This window comes from Centrocercus urophasianus, unplaced genomic scaffold (genome assembly GCF_019232065.1).
Source record: "Centrocercus urophasianus isolate 14NV4802_14NV808 unplaced genomic scaffold, USGS_Curo_1.0 seq_11, whole genome shotgun sequence".
Classification (NCBI taxonomy): Eukaryota; Metazoa; Chordata; class Aves; order Galliformes; family Phasianidae; genus Centrocercus; species Centrocercus urophasianus.
Genome location: NW_024884253.1, coordinates 34324904 through 34345737, shown reverse-complemented (window position 1 = coordinate 34345737; position 20834 = coordinate 34324904).

Below are 20834 nucleotides of genomic sequence, written 5' to 3'. Positions count from 1 at the left end.
AGACTCCTTTGCTTGCCTCAAATGTCTTCTTGCAGACAGATCTGCCCACTTCTAGCTTTGCATCATCTCAGGATCCTGTAGTCTAAGTGGGATCTCTTAAGCCATAGCAAATCTCAAACCCTGCCTTCAGTGATCAGGAAGTTATTATGGAAGCAAGTATCTCTCCTGCAACCTCTGTGTTTTCCTTCAGTCCAGCCTACTCCAGACTCCTGCACCAATCTTCCCCTGCCCTCTAGCCTGAGTTTTAACAAGATTTTCTGTTAATACAGAACATGGTTACCCATCTGCTAATAAGCAGACTAAAGTTGGTTGTTGGGGCTTCAGTGAATCAGCCAACCTCACAGTAAACTTGGCTGGCTGATCCATATCCAATACAGATAAATTGTACTACACCTAGCAGTATCAGCCACCTTTTATTTTCCTGTTCAGTGAGTGAGAGCTTGCTGTTGCAGAAACATTGTATGGGTACTGGCAAGTAACAGTGCATTTCCAACAACTTCTAGTTGTGTGACAGGAGCAGCAGTGTCTCTGTTGGGAGAACCCAGTGAATGTGCAGTGTTGGTTCTGGCACTCCCTCCTATTTCAGATTGTTGATAAGCTTTTCCTCTTAAATATTCGTAGGTTTTTAAATTAACAGTGAAGTATTTCTTTTGACCTATAGATAAGTAAATGTCCCAAGGTTTATCTGAGAATGTTTCCCAAGACTGAAATAAGAAAATAAGGTAGCAAGGGAACTGTTTTCCAAGATCTGTGAACTGTATGAGCAACTTGGCCTGACTGCAAGGCTGGCATTTCTGCTCACCCCTATGACCATGAGAAATTGGATATTTAGTGGGGTTTGCCAGTGGGAAAATGGAAACTGTGAGGAGTAGGAAAGTGTATTTACTTTAAATTCGCACTGAATTGTCTGACTTGGTCTAAGGAAGATTTATTATTTTGTTTATGTATTGTGGATGGCTTTTAAGAGTTCACCAGTTCATACAACATTGTAAGGTGGTTTTTAAGTCATGCTATCTAGTAAGTAAAATCCATTTTACTTACCATGCTATCTGGTAAGTAAATTACATAACAAAGGAATACACAGCAAATGATAGTTAAGAAAATATTTTGTATTTATATACATACATATATCACAAGTTTTATTTATAATGCTAAGTTTATTCACCCAAGGGTAAAGCTGTGCATTTTTATTTGTATACTGTGCTCATTTACAGTGTCTGTGGATGATGAAAATAGAATACGCAATGTACAGAAAATGACCTTGGAATACAGCTGCATATTTAAGTGTGTAATAGGACTGCTTTCTTTCTCAAGCACAGCAGTGAAACTTCTGACAGTGAGATAAGATAATAGGATTTGGTATACCAAACCAGCTCTGTTGTCTACATAATCTACCCGTGCTGATAAACTTCTGCTTAAGAAGCCAAAAGACAAACATCAGAGCGGGTGACACACAGAGGCAGCTGCTAAAGTCTACACGTGGGGAACATTTCTTTCTAATCTTTGTATGTGATCAGGTTATGCCCTGACATGGGACCCTGGAGTGCTCATGTTACCCTCAGCTGGCTCAGCAGTGAGTGCTTTTGAGTTGCCAACTCATCATCCATCTCCTCACAAAACTTTGCAGTCCATGTGTTGCATGCTCATGCTGTAGGAAATGCAATCTTGCTATTTTAAATTAAATCCCTCTGTGTTAGATTGAGTTGTTTTAGTTTGAAAGGTGAATCATTACTTCTAATTCCACAAAACAGAAGCTTGATTTCATTAGGAACTTCTTCATTTTCTGGAAGTGTAGCTTTATTTTTTTCTCCAGCTAGAGAATTCTAACCTTAATTATTCTGTACTGATGGAAAAACTTGGTTTTACACTGGCTTTATTTTTGGCCTTTTCCCCTTCTGAACGTTTACTAACTTTAAGCTGAAAGAGGAGTCTGAATGCCTTCAAGAAGCTTGTAATATTGATAGAGAAACATCACAGTAGGGAGAGACAATTAGATGTTCAAAACCAAAGACAAACTTCCTCCTGTATCTAATATAATTTGCATACATTATTGTGTTACTTATTTTTAGTTCCACACAATACTATTTTTTTCTGGTTTAGATGTGCTGTTAGGTTACTATTTTATACTAATGAGAGACAAATAATAATGATGTTTTGCTTTGTTTTGGGATTAGAGAATGAGCAGGCTGGGAATTCTGAATTAAGAATCGTATTGTAGATTGACACGGTGATTTCTGAAGGTTCCAGCTCAAATTTTTCTATTTGAGAAGACAGACAAGATCAAACCAGTGGCAGCAGCCTTGGAGGACAAAGAAGATGAACAGTAGTTGCCCAGTGCTAATACCAAGCTGATTTGCTGGAAGGGTAATTCTAAGTGTAGCTCTTTTACCCAGGGAGGCAATACCCGCACACTGCACAGCAGGCAGCAGTGGCCGTTCATGTCTCAGATACAGCTTGTGTAGAGCATCACAGAGCAGAACTGTGTGCTACACATGCAGATGGACTGAAAGATGTGAAAAAAGGCCAACTTCAACAACTTCGTGGACACATGGACACAATTTTTTGTGTGACTAAAAGGTAGCCCAATAAAATACAAATGTTGTTACATCCATACTTCAGTTAAACAATAGATTTTGCTCCTTTTATTAAGTATATGGCTTATCAATGTGTACATTTAATAGAAAGATGGCTTTGCACCTTTTTTCCTCACTTATCACTTCTTTCCATACTTTCAGCTCTCACTTTCCCAAAGGCTGGCTAAGACAGAAACATGGTAAATGTAAATAATAAACATGCTAACCTAGCAAACTAATGCAATATGTTATTGGGCAGAGGAGGAAACTTCATTGGCCAGAGATCCTCCAGCTGACCCAAACTGGTATGTTTTAAAGGTGTGGGAGAGTGAATCGTGATCATTCTGCTTTTAGCCCAGAGCCTGGCCTACTCAGGGCACTTCAGATGACTGTGTCCAGCAGGGTGGCTGACCATAACCTAAATAAGGTGACCAGAGGCATTATTAACATTGGGCTGCTAAGCAAATGTGTTGATCTGTGTTCCCAGAGATTCTTAGCTTTTGTAGCTAAGCAGGAACAGGCAGGTGGTTTAGTTTCTCAGTTCAGAAGCACAATTCTTGGTGAGGATTTCAGCAGGTTTTCTTTTAGGAGAGAGAACCCGTAGCAGACTGCACCTCATCTTTATCATCCCAACACTTCCATTAGCTATGTTTATATGCTGCATCTTTTATTTGCCTACTATCTTGTTTGCATTTTTAATTGCCGTTGTGCTACTGGGTTAGAAGAAGGAATTTCTGGGAGAAGTTGTACAATCAGTCTTGCACAGAGATTGCAGTAATGTGATCACTGATGCAATCATTTGGGCACGGATCTTTTCTGAGCTTCTTGAGTTTTTTTCCTATTGAAGGTACCGAACAGATTGCTGTGTATGTTGTGACACACTGGTGTTTAGGAGAATGTACAGTCCCCATAGTATTGGATTAGGATAGACTTTCTGAAGTGTTGAGTGGTTGCAACACCCATGCAAAGGAGTAGCATTAGGAAGAGTATTATTGCAGCAAGAGGGTGATTTGGGGCTGCTCAGACCTGTAACAGCAGTCTGTAGGCAGTGCTCAGAGGGCTGCTATAAATCCTAATGGTTCCTAGCTGCCTGCCAGTGTAACCAGGCACCAGAGAATGAACTGCAAAAATAAAGCAGATACACAAGGGAATGTGGGAAATCTATAGAAGATGCTTGTCATAGTAAATCAGTGCCTAGATACCTACAGTATCTCTGCACACTCAGCTACTGAATTTAAAATGTTTTGGGTTTTTTTTGTGAAACTATACCAGTGATGGGCAGTATCATAGTTTAATGTTTTGAATGAATAGAAAGGTTTTAATCAGATCTGTTGCTTGCATGGGAATAAATGCTTAAGTTCTTTTGTGGTGATGCTTAACTTCGGGAGTCTTTTTGACCAGAAGGTCTGGGGGTCTGGCACATGAAGAAATGGCATAAAGATGCAGCCACAAGTAGAGTTCAGCATTTCTCAGGCTTAGCAACTCAGCATTGACGACTGTGTGTGTATAAATGAGCTTAGCACAGTTCCCGAGGCAATGAGCTCTGACTTGCTGCCACACAATACCAAGGGTGCAGAGCAGCACTAATGCAGTTTTGCTGTTCTGTGCCTGGGAACTGGCTCATCGATCTCAGGTTCCTATGCAGCATTTTCTCTCCACGTCATGTTTAGCACAGTCAGAGCCAGTTTAGCTCTGTCTCATCCATCAGCACAGCATGGTCAAAGAGCTTGTCTTCAGTATACTTTGAGTGAGCCCAGATGAGCTGTGCTTGTTCTGTTCTTTTGAGCTCCTTTAGTGGCCTTTGGACAATAAGTGGAGTGTTCTTCAGGCTTGTGATTTACTAGTGTGTAACGAAGAATAAAATTGCTTTGTTCTTTATAAAGTCGAAGAGACCTTACTGGATTCTGAAAATGTGACAAAAGCTGGTTTGAACCAGTTGAGTCTCTCTGTTGCTTTTCTTTTTCTTTTGTTTTTGTCTTTCAACTCTATTATCAGAAGTGCAAATGTGCTGTTTTGGCAAGGTATCATTTTCCAGTTCATTGCTTTGGAATGCTGTGTGAGAAATGTGCATTCACACTACAAGCGCTTTAATGGGTGATTAGATAAGTGCAATTTAATGTGAGAAATGAAATTTTTAAAATCAATGTTTATGTAATTTATCTGTCAAGAAATAACCTTTATGCTATAATATTACTTTGAGGGATGCAAAATAAAATAATTGGATGAATGAATTAACATGAACTGAACTTTTGTGTTACATGTGCTTTCTTCTTTCCAGTAGTGGCTGTCAGTACCGCCTTTGCAAGGGAGGGAATTTGTGATGGGGACAAAGTGTGTTTTAGTAGAGGTAGTTCCATGTTTTATCAGGCCAGATTATTGGCTGCTTTGGCAGGAGTGGCCAAGCCATCTCCACGCTGTGATTCAAAACCTCAGATGCCCATTTCCTGTTGTGCAAAACTTGACCCACAGCAGACAGCCCTGAGGACTTTCTGGGGCTGCTAAAGATGTTATACTGCCTAATTCCAATTTCTGCTTAAGAATGATCTCCGTATTTCTCTTAAGAAACATGGGAAGTGCTCTTGGACTTCCTGGAGGTTAGAAAAACATTTGGCTTGCAGTCTTGGACTTATTTTCCCAAATGGTGGCCGTCTGGGCTGCTTGCTTTCAAAGATCAGAAGCAGACACTTGTGAGAAAGTAGAGAGTTTTCTCTGAGATGAAGTTAAGAAGGTGGAGCTGCTTGCCTCCAGAGGCTATCAATGGGAAGGCTTCAATCTTTATGATTAATTTTAATCATATCCAAAGATACGGATATCCAAAGAGTTTTCTTGCACTAATGTTAACTAAAGATCAACTGAAATCCTTTTCTAAAGCAGTGTTTCCAGAATTATTTTGCCTAACGGCTGTCCTTTTGGCCAATGTTTTGGGACTACCAAATGGAAGAATGTGAACCAAACAGACTTTACACTTGAGAAATGGAAACAGAGAATGTAGATATGAGAATGGACTATTGCAGGCTGAACGTGGACGGTTTCACTGCTGCCTCTCTTAGGTCTGCAATGATACCTCACTGTAAAACTGTCGGTAGGTAGTCTGATTGTTGAGTCATCTGCCCTCAGCATTTCACTGAGAGCTGATTCACTGCCTAGGGAATTAGTTCATCTTTTGATTCTATGGCAACAAATAAGTCACACTTCTTTCTGAGTATGTGTTTACATCTCAGGACACCTACATAACACTACTTACTTTTTAACAAGAGAAAACTCCAAATGTTATTTATCTTGCAAAAGGAAAAGTATTTTACTGAAGAATATTAATCAAGAGGGTTTTTTTTTTCAATAAACTAATATGGATGCCATTAGGACTAGTTAACATAAATACTCGTTTTTCCTGCTGACAAAATGTGGAGCTTTGGAGAAAGACATAAAGCCATTATATTGCTATTGAACAGTCTCTAAAAACAAAAGAGGAATTAACAGTTTTGTTTTTCATGTTCTATTTAGAAAAGTGTCAAAGCACCTTAGTGGGAGTTGCATCTTTCTCTATACAGAGGTGTTTGTAGTAAAGGCAGAACTGTGCTGTTATTTTCAAACATACAGTAGAACTTATTTTCCCATTTGCATCTTTATTATTAGATATGTTGCAATTATTAAACATTTGCGTTATGTTAGTTTTCCAGACCTGAGATGAAATTGTTTGAAAGTAATTGCAATGATGCTAGCTTTCTGCAACGAATGTATTTTTGCCTCTAAGGTAGAGGCAAAAATCATTTTTTAAAGTTACACATTTACAACTGCAATTTCTATAAATATAATTTCTATAACTATAAAACAAATCCCTGTTGTTTTCTACCCAAACCACTCCAAAGTAGGTGTTAGAAAGCTTCCTGAAGTTCTTCCAAAGAGATTGTTGCCTCACATATTATTCAGTTTGAGGAGAAGGGAGTCGTGTGCCTCTTTTTGCCAGTTTCAGCTCCCGTTGAGCACAGGCAGCTCGCAGATTTGGTGACTCACGAAGGTGACTTCAGGAGCACATCCATGACTGTTCCTGCCCAGGTTCATTGGCTGAGTCAGATGTGTGAGGCTTTGGTGATGCAGTAAGTGTGAGGTAACACTGCAGCTTTCGTTGGAAAGCAGTGATTTCAGCAATGGATTGGACAAAAATCTCTAAGTCTCCCTGTCTCTTCCCAGCAGCAGCAGCAAGGCAAGTGGGTGCTCCATGTGGCTGAAATGCTTGCAGTGTCTGTCCTCAGAGCTGTGCTGGGCAGAGCTTTTTGTCATGGTGTTCGTCCTTGTCCCAGTGCTGTGAATTACAGACTGCTTCTCCCATGACCTTTACCCATCCTCAGTCTATGCATAAGTTTAAAACCACCTAAAGAAGACTCCATGAGAACACTTCAGGTTAAATACACATTCTCCACTCAGTGCTCTGATTCTTCAGAAAAGGGTGCCCAGAGTTGCTCTGCACTAGTTGTGAAACGGCTTTCAGCACAGCATCTGGATTTGGCCAGGCCCTGTGTGCTGCTCACCCATAGAGCCTCTGGCTGTGTTCCTCTAGAAGGGTGCAGCTCCACCCTCATTTCATAATGCTTCCTTTGGAAGCTCATAGCACTCAGTTCTTTGGGAGATGTTAAGTCCTCCGTTGAATTTTTGATAGAAGTTGAAATGGTTAGGACTATCTCTATGCTTTCTTTTTTTTCTTTTTTTTCTTTTTTCTTTTTTTTTTTTTTTGTCCAAAGAATGTCATTATTGTCAGAGATGAAGTCAGCAATTTAGGAAATAGCCTGTGGTAAGTCTCAGCTATGCCATAGTTTTCCTGGGAATTGAATTGCTCGGTTGTGAAAAGCAGACATTTTCTGTCAGACTGATTCTACAAGGTCTGGTGAAATTCTCCCAGCTCCTGGCACCTTGGCTGAGAGGATGTGGGAGCCCTGGGGAGATGCTCACAATGGAATAAGATTGTTGGTTGCCAAGTGTTGTTTGAAGGTGAAAACATTTCTGCTTTATTCTTAGCCTTATTTATCAATATTGTGAAATATTTGCATATTTAAAAACAGGGTACCCTTGACAGACTGCTTGAAGATGGAAGGGCTGCAATTATTAGAGCTGTTTACCTAAACACTGCTACAAGAATGCTAAATTACACAATAATAACTGTTATGAACAAGGGGAAGGGATAAACAGCTAAGAAATTAATACACACATTTAAAATAATTGAATATTAAAGCTGAAAATGCATTAATCTTCTGAAATCTACTTAAAAAGTAATACTTTGAAAATGGAATATGTTTTAATGTCATGTGCTTGACACAGCATGCAATATTTCAGGAGCAAAATTCCTGACCAGTCAAGCACATAGCAAGTGCTGTATGTCTGAGACTATTTCAATAGTGAGCTATTTTTGTATTGTACTACAAAGCTGCTTCTCCCTGACACCCATGTTCCACTGTACTCATATGAAGTTCACACTCCCGTCTTTGAGTGTCGTGTCCTACGTCTGCAAGTTTAACTTTAATCTGCTGGTACTGACATCAGTTCATGGTGATTAAAAAAATACCAGCTCCCAGCTGTATTCTGTGTTCCTTTCAAAAATAGTTTCATAGGAAAAATGACCTAGGAATCCAGCACAGTGGCTCTTGCAAGCATTCCTGCTTGCTCTGAAATGATATTCCCACATGAGGAAGAAGATTTCTCTATTAATGTTATTCTACCAAGGGGTAAGGAATTCAGGCAATATGCTTACTGCTCATTAGAGGTCAGTAGCGGAGCATGACACGAAGGCAGAGCTGAGCATTCATTTAAGGAACACAGTTCACTTCTGTTCAGAAGATTCCATTGTATTTGAGACCAAAAAGAAAAATCTAGTTTCTAGAAGTGGAACCTCTTAAAAGAAGTTTTAGTTTCTGAACATTGGTTTCAAAATTAAAGTCATTAATTCCTTGGTGATGTTTATTTTATATCGTAATATAATTATTACAATATAGTTACTGCATTACTACATTGTAATGTAGTGTTTTTCATTTGAATGCAAACTAGATGATTTTGCAGGCAATGTAAAACAATTAAAACCAACAGGTTTAAATTAAAAATTAAACTGTAATATACCTACAAACAGATGTACGCCACGTCAGGAAGTCGTTTTACTGCCTTAATGACAAGGGGCTTGACTGTCATCTTCAGTAATGATAAACCAGTGCTGCAGAGATACGGTGAATAAAAGACTCTCTTAAAGTTTTAGATTTTATGAACCCTGTTGAATTCTAATGTGGATGCCAACTACTCTCAGTGTAATGCTCGCTTGGTCATCAGTATCCCAAACCACACATCTAATCTTTCAATTTCAACATGCATCACTAAGAGATGTCTCCTTTAAGGCATGTTATGGCTTCGGTCCAAACCTTGTCGTCACTGAGTCTCCACTGACTCCTACTGGCTTCTTGTCAGGACCCTAAAATTATAGTCTGCAAGGGACAAACAGTTCACACCAGTGGAAATGCCAAAGCAGTTTACCAGTTTAAAAATAGTGCTTTTTAACATTTGTGAATAATTTACATAATCTGAATAAATGAATTCTTCCCTGGACATCTAATTCCAGAATGAAGAATCACCGTGGCTTTCATTTCCCATCTCAGGGATGGAATTATTAGTGCACTAAATCAAATAAATTAGATATCATGCAAAGCTGGGTTATTTTTCAGGATTTAATAATACAAAATCAATAGAAGCATATACAGTATTCAACATGTTGCTCTCTGAATCTGATCTGAGGTGGTTTTGCAAAAACAGTCATTCAGCACGTGGCCACTGTGACCTGCTGCCAGGGAGCTCTGTGGTCAGCTATCCTCCATTCACCCTCTTTGGGTGCTGCCCAAGTCTCTAACTGAAGATTTCTGCTTTTACATGTGAGAATAAAAGTCACCGTCAGTTAGCATAAACCTGTGCCTCTCTCTGATGAAAGTTCAGGATCTGATCTTATTTATGGAAAGTTTTGATTAGCTTTGAAGTGAAGATTAAAAGGGTCTCTTAAGAATCCAGAACTCCAGTTATCGCCATCCCTGCCAGTCAGTTTGGCTTGGTTGAGATCAAACAAATCCTCTTGATGGCTTTTTCTGTAGGTCAGAATAATAATATCTGAAAAGGGAATATCCTTTAAATCAGAATCAAGGACTAACATTCATGTCTACTGTCCCTTCCAAACTGCCTGACTGCTATTGCATTAGTCTCAAGTGTAAAATTAGTACTATCTCATTGTCTTGTTCTGTTTTGTTTCAAGTAAAGTGTGGCTTCTGTTAAATGTGGTACAAAAAGTACCTAAAGAAGACAGGCACTTGGAACTAATCTTGTTCAGAAAGACAGATTCTTCATCCTGCAGTATGAGGCATGCTTTTAATATATTGTTTGCCATTCTGAAAGGAAACCATTTTGTTCACCAGTCCCAGGAATATCAGCATTTTCAAAGTGAGGTGGTAAATATATATGAGGTGAGTCCTTTTTTCGTGAAGGAATCTTGGAGAGTATCAGGGTGTGTTTTAAGTCCTGGAGGTGGTTCTGTTCAGCAGAAGGCAGTTCAAGATGATGGTTTGATGGTGGGAGCATCCTCACAATGTTTTGGGCTTGATGCAAAAGATAGGTCAAGAATTAAATAGAATTAGAATTAATTAATAATAATTATTATTTTTTTTATTTTTATTTTTTGAGAAAATATGGATTAACTCTCTAGAGTTTTCTGCTTACTAGATATGACACCAAGTGGAAATTGAGAACAGTGAAATGCAGTAGATAGTTGTGGTTCAAAATCCTGTAATAGAAGATAATCAGGAGCATAGTAGAAATAAAATATAACTATGTTGTCATATAATAGCTTTTCAGGTTACATTTTGTAATGTTTACATTGTTAGTAATTGCAAAGGTGTTTTGGGAATAGTTCTTTGTAAGATGACGTGTTCATGACACAACTTTTATGTTATGGCCTTTGTCTGAACGAGGTTTGATGTATCAGGCCTTTTTGCAAATGTTAAGTGTAAATTTTTAGAAGTTTGAGAGTGATTACTTGATTTCTAAATAGACAAGGTGATTGTAATTGTACTTTAATACCGTAGTAATGGCCTCTGCCAGTAGATTCAGAACTTTCATAATTTTCCTTTGTTATTTAATCCAACATAAGTTAATTCCAGGAAAGATATGCTCAGCCGCCTGACTGGTTTCTGCATAGCTAAAACAGCTGGAGAAGTGTTGCCACCTAATTCATCAAAAGGACTCATTGCCATTAGTCACACTAATGTCCAATCGCACCATTAGCTTAAGCGAATTTTCGATCAACATCCATTTAATTTTGCTTTCATGAGCGATTATTTCTGTAAAGGACAGGTCGCTGGCTCCAGCTTTGACACAAGCTTGTGGAGGATTCTCCTTTCCCATCCTGATATAATACCAGGAGACATCATACTTATTCTAATCTGTGATAGATGAAAGTGGGGCAGAAGTAGTGTGTTCAATCAGAGGTTGAAAATCCCAAGTGACCATCAGTGGGCTAAACTGTAAGCAGTCCTTTCACAAACCCATGAGGTGTGGGGACAATCTCTCTCCCACTATGGCTGTTACATGACCTTCTCTGAAAGCCTCGAGTGACTTGTTCTTCCTTCCTGCAAAGTAAGAAGCTGTAGAAATGGTGGAAGGGAAAATGTGCTGAGGAGCATTCATTGACAAACCACTCAGCAAAGGCTGGAAGATGTTTTGGTGAGCAGAGCAAACACAACTGCCTATAGAGTATTGCAGGAGCACAAGACATGTTGTCTTGGAATTTTTACTGGAGCAGGGCAGTGCTGGACCCAGGCTGAGGGGGAGTTCGGTAGTTTCATAGTTTCAGTAATGCTAATAAAACCAGCATTGGGCTTGTCAAGCATGTATAGACTACAGTGATGTTACTGCCTAACAACAACTGGGTGTCAACCCAGATGTACTGTAATATCCAACAAGGGACTCCTTTATGAAATATGACATCTGGAAGCCCTTTAAGGTTTGTCTCTTGACCTCAATTACATGTGGACAATGGGAAGGCAGTAAACTTCCGTGTGTCTGAGAAAGTAATAAATTAAAGAATGCCCATTTCTACTTTGACTGATCCTTCAAATCTTAGGGCTTTACAAAGTTTCTATGTAGGTCACTCTGAAAGTAAGGCCTCCTATATCTTTCCATGGAAACTACAACAGGTACAAAGAGCACAATAACACCATCTGATGGAGCAAATTCTCAGCTACAGAACACTATTTTTCAACACCATCACTGCCATTAGCTATGCTTTTTTTGCCAATGGTAGACAAGAGCCTGCATGGTGCACTCATAATAATCTGCACCAGCGGAGGTGACCTGCTGCTGCCACTGCTGAAACACACAACACCTATTGCATTCCGCCAGCGTTGATGAATGTCAGTGGATGCCATTTTTTCCAAATGGTGGAGTTTGGTGACACACCTTTGCATAATACTCCTGGGAGGTGCTGCCTTCACAACTTAGACTCCAAGAGTTGTGGAGTCATTTAGATTGGAAAAGACCCATAAGACCATCAAATCCAATCATTGTGTCATTGACCACTGCTGAGTCAAACTTACTGAAAAGTGATAGATTCCTTGGTTGTCGTATCATTTTGGTGAACTCCCCAGAGGCTGACAGCAGTCAATGTTGTGGACAATTTGGTCTTAATTTTTTTTTTTCTTTCTTCTTAGTTATGGGAAGCTACACCCATGGAGGAAGATCTTTGTGTTGAGATATGTTTAGCTTAGATATGTTTAGTGCAAGGGAGATTAACTTCAAGCACTTCCATGGCAAAATATTTTCTTTTCCTCTTATCATTTTTAATATCATCACTATCAAATACTGGGCAGATAGATTTTATGTCCTTTGCACTTGGATGTTTTAATAATGGTTTTGACTTCTGTGTCTAGGATGGCTTCCTTGAATGTATTTCTCCTTCCTTAAATAGTGATCCCTACAAGAAATTAGCCTGTTGATCAGGAGATAATGACTGGACAACGAACCAGCTAAAAAAAAAATCAAACACAGAAATATATATAGATAAAAATATAGGTAGCTTACAAATTCGACAGTATCTTTTGCTTCTTTCCGCTGTATGATGCTTGTAGCAGTGTTATACAAGGTTGCTGTTTTTGTTAAGCTATTCCTTCATAAGTGAAATGTTCATATCGATAAAATCACAGTAGTGAGACTGTATGAAGCTACCTTTGTCAATAAAGATTTTATTAATGGAAGAAGTTCACTGCCTTATGAGCTTTCTATGCAGTTGTTTGAGCTGATGTGTATAGGTAGGCAGGGCCTTGCCTTGTACTTGTCTTTTGTGGGAAACTTTATTCTATAAAAATTAAAATTTTATTTGGGAAAGTTTTGAAAGACTGTTTTGGTTCTGTAAGAGAGCTGACATCAGACAGTGCTCTTCAGGTCTCCAGAATGAATAGCTAGGAGGCATTTCCAGGAGATGGCAGTGGATGTCACTGTGCTTGTTCAGAATAAGTTTGCAGAAAAGTTGTCGTGAACTTTGTACTTCTCATTGCATTTGGTTTGCACTTATGGAAATTTGGTCATTGCTGGTCATAAAACATGAGTAGTGATGAAGTTCACTTTCGTATAGTGCTGTTCTCTGAGTTTGAACATAAGTAAAGCAGAGGAACTTGAAGATCAAGCAGAGAAGGGAAAGTAAAACTGCAGCCTGTCAGCATAATTATGGAAACAAATCATATTTATAGTATATGGAGAGCTAGAAGTGCCAGACCTTGATTAATAATCAATTGTAATTACTATTTAGAATTAATTACATTCCTGAATTGCTGACTTGAAAAATGATTTGGAAACGTTTTCCCACTCCTTCCTTGAGGTGCTCCTAACCTGATGTCGAAGAGAATTTAATAACTTGAATGTCGTATCACTGTCCTTGTATTATCTGTATCATTACATCCCTTTTGAATGTCTTTCATGAGGGATTAAAAATCTGCAAACACAACAGCCGTAATTCTTGTTAGTTGAGCTCGCATTGTGGTTGACATTGCCGTGTCCTTGCTGTGCTGCCTTCAATAGATCTGTACGTAACATATTTGGTGCCAACACTAGGTGTCACACTAAGAATGTTCCTGCGTCTGGCATGGAACAAAACCCTTTGCCAGTAAATGAGACTGTAAAGCTTTTCCCAGAACATCCTCCCAGTCGGGACTCGAAGTCAGCAGGAGTTTTCCCCTTGATTTATGTGCAGTTGGGTTTGTGCCCTTGATGCTTTCCTTGTTTCACTCTCCATAGAGTTGCAGAAATGGACACAAATTGCCAGTTGCCCTGTGGATCTGGTAGCCCCATCAGTATACAGTGAACTAACTAAGGGAAATATAATTTGCTTCCAGATGTTGCCCAAATTTTTCCAAGATTTGGTTTCAGAATTGATCAGGTTTTAAAATTCTAGCTATATGCATAAGAACAAAAATGAGGAGTTCTCAAAGCAGTATTCAACAGAATGGATTCTGTCCAGATTTGCGTGCTCCAAAAACCAAAGTCAATGAATGGGTTCTTGAGGTTTGGCTGGAAAATATTTGCTAACTGATTCTTCCTGCAGAGCCCACAAAACCCTCTGCAAACCTCTTTCCTTGGCAGTGGGTTTCCTGCATATGTGTCTCTGGAGGTAATCCCCTATCTGTAGTTGCCTTATAAGAGGGGTGGAAGAAGTAGCCTGGCAATAGCAGAAAGGATTATTGTACAATATAGCACAGCTCAAAGTTCAGAGTAACACAGTTCAAAGCTTCCAAATGCTTTGCCTGAATCTTCTTTGTATCTAACCATTTATTTAAGGCCTAATCCAAAGATAGCTGAAGTTAAGATGGCAGTGGACTTTGGATCAGGCACTTAGTGCAGGCATTAAAAGAGATAGGTTTGTGCCTCTGGTGTTTGTAATTGTGGAAGAGGAAATAGATCTAAAGGTGGATGCAGCAGAGAACTTTTAAAACTTATCAGTTATTTTTCATTTGAGCTTTTCTTATTTGAGCAAGCAATTTGTTCACAACATACTCATGCTAATAAATGTTCAAGCTTTGTTTTGCGAGTTATGAGAGCTGTTAGAGGTAAAGCCTTTATTTTTCTTTCAGCCTGATACTCCGAGAAAAGGGTTTAAATCCTAAATGCTTGCAATTCTGCAGCAGTACACGATAGATTTAAGTTGAAAGTGCTATAAAACTTGTTTACAAGGACTCAGAGAGCAAAAAATTGTTTTATTTTAAATGCTGGAGAGGAAGTAGGATCTGACAACTGTAGAGCCTGAATTTTTCTTGCCTTCAGCAGGGATGGTGCACCAGCATGGAACTTTCAGTCTCTTCAGAAAGCCCCAATAATAGCTGTGCACATGTGGAATAGATAGCATAAGAGGGATACAAGGCCATGAATGGTACTGTTTCCATGCCACTGACCTGCTTCTTTCTGACTTTTGTGATTTTAAGCATGATAAAAATGTCATTTACAATTTGTTCTCCCACCATGATCTGTCTGGACAGTGAGAAGAACTGTATAGGGCACATTCTGTGTTCCTCCTCCGTAGGTAAGACAGGCAGCAGGAGGAAGGAGGAGCTCATAGATCTATACTGATATTCACTATCTATGTGTACTGTGGGGCCCTGATACCTGTTTGCTTTGTTTTGCACCACTCTGATACATGAAAACAGTGATGGAGCTTTTGATTGTGAAAATGTTCGATGTCAGGTTGAAGAGATCTGAAATTCTCTATGCTTGTCTAGCTCTAGTGTCAGCTGACACAAATTTGGCATACGAATTGCATTTATCCTAGCACAGGCAAGATAAACAGACCAACTATATGCACAAAGCCTTCACAGTAGCAGGTAGGAGGGGGTTGCAGTTCTGTGTTCTGAGATCCAGGCTCACCATTATGCCCTTTATGTCCAACTTTGATTGTACATTTTATAACAATTAAGATAACTGTGTAGTTACCTTATCGTGGTTCATGTTGGTGTTCTGGAGATTGGCTCTGTCCATGTGTGTAAGTAGCCTGATTTACACAGATCCAGACCCAGACAGAGCATTGGTTTGCATTGCTTTGCATATCAAACAATGAAGGATAATGCTTAAAAATGAGAATCAACATCTCAACAATTTAAAAAATAAACAAATTTCATTGTCTAATTTTGTTCTTCTCTATGCATGAAATAAAATGGATGTATATAACAAGGTTATTTTCATGCTTGCTGGTAATACAATCAAAAACTGTAGCATGGACACTATATTCTACATCAAATAATATGGAAAACTGCATAACATTTAACTGTATCCTGAAGTGAGAAATGATAAAAAGGATAAAAATGATAAAAGGAGAGCCTGAGTGTAGTTTTCATACTCATCTTGTTGCTTTGGCTGGTGTCACCACATAGGCTTCTCAGTGTTTTTTTTGGGTGGGGATGGAAGTTGGTTTGGTTTGTTTTTTGTTTTTTTCCCCAGTGCAGCTGCATCAGTAGTGAGATAGATGGGAAACAAAAAATGTGGTTTTTTTTTTCTCCTTAGTAGATTTCATAACCCATGGTAGGTGAGGACAGTAATTCCTGAAGGCCACCTGGATGCTTGAGAACCATAGTTCAGATGGAGGAAACTGTGAGTGTTGCCAGTGCAGAATATATGAGTTGGGATATCTGGTTCCTGGCATCCTCATGCCTTACACTGTTTCCTGATTTGAATGAAGAATAGAAAATAAATACACACGATAGTACTATACATCTAAGGCTGCTCTAGTTTAAGTTCTGCAAACTTCAGAGTACGTTAGATGTGTTCCCAGCTTCATCACTCTTTTCATGCCCTACTATGACATTGCTGACTCTCACAATTAATTTTACCATTCACCAGTGATCCTTCCCATCTCACTTTTCTAATCCTTTAAACCCACTGAAGTCCTGCTGTGACTATATGCAATATCTCTGCTGTCTGATTACGTGCCATTGGAAAAAGAAGGAACCTCATTAAAGGAAACAATGTTTTGTGTATGTCCAAGATCTTGCTTCCCTTTTCAGTTTGTTTCTTGCACATGTGTGAGCACTGGGTACCTCCTGGGCAGCAGCTGTACAAAATCTATCAGAGACCAGTTTCTTCTTGATGACTTGTTTTCTGCCTAGTAGCCACCTCGGGGCAAATGCTTCTTGAACCACTGAGTCTGAACAAAAGCCCTGGAACATTTGGAGTAATTTGAATTCAAAATGTTTGGCTTGGATCCATTTCTGTATTTCACTCTAGAGCCTTTCTTCCTTATTACTAGTGCATTAGCTGTAACATTGTCCTTGTGCTTTTTATGCACTCTCGCCTATATGGAAGCTCTAAGAAATCACATGATACTCTGAGCATCATTACTGCAAGCGGCTCGGAATGGAAAGCCCAAGCCTCTTCTACCTTCTCTTAGACTGCTTTTTGACACGTTTACATCATGCTTATTTCAGAAAAAAAGGCAGCGAAACTGAATGTTGTCCAAGGAGAAGAGCCTGAAAGCAGCTCTGAGTTCAGTAAACAGTGTTTGCTACTTGTTTAAATCAGCAGTGCAGCAGGTAATGAAAACTAAACATGGTATGGACTGATGTGGCTCTCAGCAGAGCTGGCTCTGAGCTTAGTGTCTGTGTGAGTTTCTGGAGCCACCAGGTAGATCCAGTGTCAGTTATAAGAGGGGAGCTGATGCTGCAGGTCCCCGTTGCTTGCTTCATTCTAAATGCTGGAACTCAGTGTTAACATAGCAAGACTGTCATAACTCATAGCTTCAAGCATCTCCACAGAATTCTTGGGAGCAATGCAGAAGATGGCTGCTGTGCAGCACATCTGCCTGCTGCCACACTTCCAGTCTGTTTTCATAATGTGAAGAAAACAGAGTAACAAACACAATTCTATCATGTCTGTTTCCTTGGGTCTCTACACAAGTCGGACATACAGATATTGTCTCACAGAGAACAGTTTGGGTTGGAAGGGACTTCTAAAGATCATCCAGTCCAACCCCCTGTAATACATAATTCTTGTTTCACTGTGGACTGATTTGCACTACCAAGAGCAGAACTGTTTGGCAAAGTCAGCACATCAGCATTGTTCCACATTTCCTGTTCTCTAACGTGTCTGTGAAGTCCTGACGGGTGTATGATGCCTCTGCTTGGTCACACTCACATGTCAGGAAGGTTAGGACTCCAAAAGGACATGTGAATATACAGAACATTAGATCCTGCACTGGGACCATAACTTACAGCTTTGGGTTGGAAATGAAAAACAGAAAAGGGAAGGGCAGAAGAACATTCTCAGAATGTATTAAATTTCAGTTCATTACTTACTATGAAACCAAGACTATTGTCTTCCTAAGGCAACATTTGGATGACATTTAACTCAGAAGCAGTATGTAACGTGTAGATCAGGCACGGTATTCTAAATACAGTAAAATTTCACAGTTAGCAAGTTTCCAACCCTGGATCAAATTTAACATTCAAATTAATTTGAGGGTCACTTTTCTGATTAGAAGGCAAGGGCAAAAAGCAGAGCAAATTATCATTGCATCAACATTTTTAGCCACAGATCACTTAATTCCATTGGCAGGTACTTTGCAACGCTTTGAGTTTGAAACAACAAATTCTCTTTCAAATAGCTATTTAGTATTCCCTCTTTCTTCTTCTTTTCCTTTTCTCTTCTCTTCTTTTTTTTTTCTTCTTATTTTCTCTTATTTCCTTTTCCTTTTCCTTTTCTCTTCGCTGCATTGCTGTTTCTTACTCTGACTCTTGGAAGAATTAAGTTTCTGCTGTTTATAGTCCCATTAATTTCCCCATCTAATTTTCCTTTTGCTCTATACCCAAAGAACCCCTTTTGCTTTTGATTTAGCTCTGAAGTCAGGCACCATTTTCATTTGATCAGCCAGTTTTGTGGTCTGTAACCTGCTGCCTGTTCTGTTGTAAGCAGCCTCTTAGAGATGCATTTCTGCTTTGTTCACCTGAGAAATGCTCAGAACTACGTATGCTCAGTCTTTAGAAACACTTTGATGTGTGGGTACATGAATATTTTCCTTCTGGCTTGAAATGGTTCCAGTCTGCCAATTTTTAAAGTATTCCACGAACCATTTGGAAGAAACAGATGATCTCGTTTGCCATTAACTTTCTCCTGTGATTTGGCAGAAAAGAAAATGTAGAAACAAAAGGACAGATTGCATCCAGTTCAGACTCTCAGGATTGTGGCTTAGGAAGACATCAACAGCAATCTCCTTTTCTTTTTTTTATTAGTTCTCCTCCTCTGCTTAAGCCTGCCTAGAAGAGTGTTCCCATCTTGGTATCTTTTGTAATCTTCTTTAATTAGGCACATAAGAGCCCCTAAAGACTCAGTAGAAAGCCCAAGGCACAGAGCAACACTTCTCTGTAACCCTGCTGCTGGATGGCAAGCTGCTTCTGCCTGCCCCCACGTCAGCACTGCTTCACTTTGACACAAGACTTATTTACTGAAAGGACAGTATTTTGCTTTTTGGGGTTATGTTCTTTCTGATTATAAGTTTTCCGCAGATGCCTCTGTTGACTTTGCTCAGGATGCTTAGGGTGTATGCTTACCATCTTCCTACCTGTTACATTTTGGCCGGTGTAACACTGCCTCTTTGTGGGCACAGTGTGTTACGTGTGGTGGCTATGTTGCTTTGACCTTGAAGCCTGGCATTTTGGAGGCTTGCAGATGCCATCTCCTCACATATTAAATATAAATCTGTGGATGTCTTGCAACATTTTTATGTCTTGTTCTGCTCTGGCAAGGCTTCTGTGAACCAATCAGATTGCATAGGTAACAGGAACGTGTGCATTTCAAAGACAGGCACAACTTTGTATTAGTGTTGTTGTAATCTTATATTAATGATGTGTCTGAAAGAAAAAGGAAGATTGGTTTTGAAGGTGACATCACTCTGAAATATTTCTTTTGAACACAAGATCATGTGCGCCTGCATGGCTCTGTCAGTACGCCTGCTTGGTTGTGTTGAGGCCTCCTTGTGATCATCTATACTGATAGATCTGGAATGCCAGGAGTAACACCAGGGGACAGCTCTGCCCTCACACCATGCCATGCCCCTCCTTTGGGGGGAACCTCCCTGGGAGGAAGCACAGCACAGCCAGCAACAGTGCTCCGCTCCTTCCATCATACAACTAATGGACACCAAGCCTATGCCTCTTTGGCTTGCCCCTTGCTCTACCTGTTCATGTCTACATCTTTTTTTCATCATTTTTTTCATCATTTCATCATTTACAGCTTAACAGTCATTCAGAGATACTCTGACTCTGAGCTGGAGTGTAGGAGTTCAGTTTCTGGCAGAAACAAAGACAGAAATTCTGTGTTTATATGGGCAATTGGTACAACATAAACATGTAAACCTAATAGTGGCAGAAATGTTCTACAGCTGGAGAGACCATCTCCAGGCATGGCAGTTTATTCACAGCATCTTTGCAATTGCCTGTTAAGGAACTGGCACTACACAGGTTTATTTTTTCAGCTACTTAGTTAAGTTTAGTTCTGTGCCTTGTAAAGCATCAGTGGGTGTTGTCATGGGTGAAGCAAAACTGAATGCACTTCCTGCTTTTAGGCAGTGATCCAAGTACATATGTTTACATTCAATGGACAAATGTCAGCCTAATTTGTGTTTACTTTCAATAATACTGAATGCTTAAGTTTTCAGTGAGAGCAGTTCTTCTCATGTACATTGTGGACCTGTTTTTTCTAATGCAATTAGAGAATGACTGTAACTCTAATTCCAGCTTTCAGATTGTTAAATAACTGTCTATTCTCCAGTGGCTTTAGCTTCAATTAGTTGTATTGATTCAAGCTTATAATTTTGCCCTAACACAGAGCTCTGTTAGAACCAACTTCAAAACTAGGATTAGCTCACAGAAATGATGTTAGTTACTGGGGATGTCAGCAAGTAGACTCCTATACTATCGGTTTATGAGCATGCATAGTTGAATATAGTAAATTTCTATATGGATTGAGCTGAATATTATGTCTGATAAATCCCCTATGAAGACAGGCTGAGAGAGCTGAGCTTGTTCTGTCTGAAGAAGGGAAGGCTGCGAGGAGACCTGATAGTGGCCTGATAGTATCTAAAGGGGAGCTATAAGAAGGAAGGGGACAGAATCTTTAGCAGGGTCTGCTGTGATAGAACAAGTGGAAGTGATTTCAAACTAAAAGGGAGATTTAGATTGGATATAAAGAAGAATTGTTCTAATCACACGATAAGAATGATGA